Source organism: Grammomys surdaster, unplaced genomic scaffold (assembly GCF_004785775.1).
Source record: "Grammomys surdaster isolate TR1022 unplaced genomic scaffold, NIH_TR_1.0 125600, whole genome shotgun sequence".
Lineage (NCBI taxonomy): Eukaryota > Metazoa > Chordata > Mammalia > Rodentia > Muridae > Grammomys > Grammomys surdaster.
Window position 1 is genome coordinate 247,940 of NW_021620443.1, and position 3,772 is coordinate 251,711.

The window sequence follows — 3,772 nt, forward strand, 5'->3', positions numbered from 1 at the left end:
TTTCAAGGTCAGTTTGACCAGACATCAATGCAGGCACTGCTATATACTTGCTTATTAAGTTACCTCCTTTGCTTTTCAAGCCATGTCAGATTCAGTGGAAGGAGTGACCTGAGAGTCCATCAGTAAGTCAATCACATTCCAGAGAAGCATGCATACACACACACGTTTCCTGGTAAATAACATGGAAATATAGTGATACCCTTATTTGAGAGGAGAGTATTTCAAGATTCCTAGTGGACATCTGAACGATGTATGTACACATGAAAATATATGCTTTGGTTTTTTTCCTACATTCACAGACGTATGAAAAATTTAGTTTATAACCTATCAATGCTTAACAATAACAGCTGATAATAAAGTAAAACAACTGTGAAAATATACTGGGGCATGAATCAATTAAATATGCAATAGATGATTTCTATCTAACTAGTTCCCCTGAAACGAGCAACTTATTTTTCCAAGACTTATCCCATCATCTTCTAGAGGAAGGACTCGTGTCTCCAAGGAAACCATTTTTATGCGCAGGCCTGGGGACCACTCACAAACTCAGAGCTACAGATGATCTCTGTGGTGTTAGAAGAATGGACCTAAATGCATTTTGAAAATAAATGGTGAAGACAAACAGAGAATACAATATAGAAGCGGGTTGATTTGGGTATATTGTTTATGAAGTCTCATAGAGAATAAGAATAACCAGGTCCTTTTCATCTCACTTTTTTTTTTTTTTTAGTGTTAGAGACAGCACAGCAAAGTCATCACTTTCAAAGTCATACAAGTGTCTTGTTAGTAGTGAGATGATACCAAAACCTATTTTTCTCAAAAATAGCTAAATAAAAAAACAAACCAAAGCGACTGTTTGTATACAACAGTCACATTCCACCTCCATCCATCCATTCTGTTTTAAGAGTGCAGGGTGAGGTGCATGAAGCAGTAAATAAAATGGACATAGTGTTCTTGTCCTCTTTAAACAACTGGAGGATATATTCTTCTTTTTTTGTAAATACCTTAACTTTTATTGCATAGCATTGCATTTAAAGAATGTGTTCATGCAAATCGAACAAATATGAAATGATAAGTAATTAATGTGGGAGGAATCGCAATGTGCCGACACACAGTTGTCTATGAAAGCATCCTTGTGAAGCCCACCCCCAAAACACACAAACATACACACAGGTCTCACACCTGATTTGGATTGCTACTGTGTCGAGCAGAGCAGAACATATTTGCATTCCCTTGAGATCTGCATCATGATTTGTTTAGGGGGCAGCAGAGAAATGTCTTCAGCTACAGCAAGGAGAGATTTCACCATGATGCCACGCACCTCATTACCTAACTGAGACAGTGTTGCCTGTGTTGACACTTGAGTATCACGTAGAGGATATATTGTTTTTTTTGGGGGGGGGGACATTTGACACTTTATATAAACAAAAGCAAAATCCAGGATTATTTTACAATGTCATCAGAAGCATGGGTCGGTTAGGGCTCCCAGGGTGGACTACGCCTTCCTTCTACTTCTGTTTCCACATGATACAAAACATCAGCCAGTGTGTGTTCTACCACAGCGCCCCAGCCCATGTCACTCATAGGGTAGAACTTGGAGGGTACTTGAAGTATGGTCCAAAGTTAATGGAAACCGTGCAGCTCTTGTACAGTGAGATGGCTGGGAAGTAAACACCTTCAAAAATATCTTTGTAAGCCACAACCTGATTGACACCATTTTTATAAACCTTATCTTACTATGGGGAGTTTGTTTGAGGCTCTTCTCTGCTTTGTCCACAAAGTCTCTTTCTTCAAAATACAAATTACTCTTGAAGTTTATCAAAGCCTTATCTTTGTAAGTATCCAGCAGTGACTTGGCTGTCTCTGTTTCTTCAGGAAGGTTGATATAAAACCCTAGGACATCTCCTTGTCCATAGCCAGACGAGTAGTGTTTGCCAATAGACTGGTGAAACTTGGTTCCTTTTGTGCTCCGCCAAGAATAGCTAAATTTATCATAACCTAAAGGAGCTTGAAGGTTACCTAAGGGCTAGGACCAGCCCAGCCTGGCAGCGGTATCTGGTGGCATCTCATCCACAGTGATTTCAAAGTACCAGGCCCCTTTCCGTACCCCGTGAGAGGCCCGTACCATGGAGTAGCCCTTCTCTCCAACCACGGTCAGCCGGTCGTCAGAGATCTTTGACTGGGGAGCTCGATCATGTAGGGCTAACAAGACTCGTTCGTCTAAGCAGGCTCTGTAGAGGTCTCCAGGAATAGGTTTTCCCGCCCAGCAGTCAAGTTCAAGCTTCTCTGGGTCAGGGGCATGAGGATTGGGCTCAGCTAGAATATACCGATAGCCATCTTTGTTAAATGGATGTTCAAAAGGGTAGCCATGAGGGGGGAGATGCTGAGCAGAAAATAAAAGGTCACTTCTGGCCTTCTTGGTGGTCCCTGTTGTCCCCCTGTTCTCCTGCTGCTTACGCTTGGCTCCTCTTCCTTTCCCACTGCTTCCTGCTGCGATCCCCCCACATTTAGGTCCCCACTAGCAGACACAGCGCTGCTCTGTTTCTGGTTGTCATAAGCAGGACCAATATTACTAAGATCCCGATCCAAAAGTCCAAATTTGGGGTAATCTTCTTCTGGGTCTTTGCTTCCTGGATCAGGGTGTTCCTTTACCAAGAACACATCTCTTTCCTTACTCATTGTTTTGACAACATTATTGGGCCAAGTCATTTTTCCAGGTCTCTGTCTGGTTGTCATACATTCGCAGGATTTATCAATAAATGGTATAATATCCTTATCTCTGGAGAACATGGTTTTTGGGTACTCATCCCCTGTCCGAGATTGCTACGTCAAGTTTGCCAAAGCACTAAGGCACATCTCTTTTAAATTTGCTTGCTTCCGGAGAAAGTAGGTATTCCCACTGTGATGACACACATTGCAGTGGAAGCTGTAGTTGGTCATACAAGGTAGGCATGGTGACATGTCAATTCCGAAGGTTTCAGCTGTGAACCACTTTGTACATATTCCACACTGTAACTCGACCTCTCCCAACTGCTGCCCATTCTCCTCATCCATAGAGCCCACCTGGGTATCCGTCCATCACTTCTGAAGTATTTCCAGCACCTTCCAAAGTATCTTTTTCATTAGAAGATTCTGTCTCCAGATCACTTATATCAACCAAGTTTGCATCCCTGCCATCTTGGTCTCGTCCTGGCCTTCTTCTTCATCCGTGTCTCAATGGTGATTCCTTGGCCTAAAGGATATATTCTTAACAAGCTGACAATAGGAAATTTCCTACTATCATGAGAGTGATCGTAGTCATTCTCCAGGATATAAACTACCTTGAGTCAGAGTTAGAAGGTTTTAGAGCTAAAAGCATGATGGGAGACAGGATCTTTAAGTTCCTCTTAATATACACAGTACACACACACACACACACACACACACACACACACACCACACCATATACAAATAACACTCACACATAAGCAACACACATATACAAAATATGTAGGACATACACAAAACATTCACACTCATAAATATACATGTACACACACATCTACAGACAGTTTACATTCAAATCACATACACAAGCATGTACACATGACACACACACATACAAATCATGACCACATTTAGGCCTTGTGGTGCTTTGAATGAGAATGCTTCCCAGGGGCTTATATATTTGAATACTTGGTTCCCAGATGGTGGAGCTGTTTGGGAAGGATTAAAAGGTGTGGCCTTGTTGGAGAGGTTTGTCACTAGGGGTGGGCTTTAAGGTTTCAAGAGC

The 3,772-nt window shown here is 41.9% G+C and overlaps 1 pseudogene; it reads right to left on the bottom strand.

Annotated features, from left to right (window-relative positions):
* Positions 1-1,476: 1,476 nt before the first annotated feature.
* Positions 1,477-3,094, bottom strand: LOC114638411 (annotated as a pseudogene).
* Between the last annotated feature and the right edge of the window lie 678 nt (positions 3,095-3,772).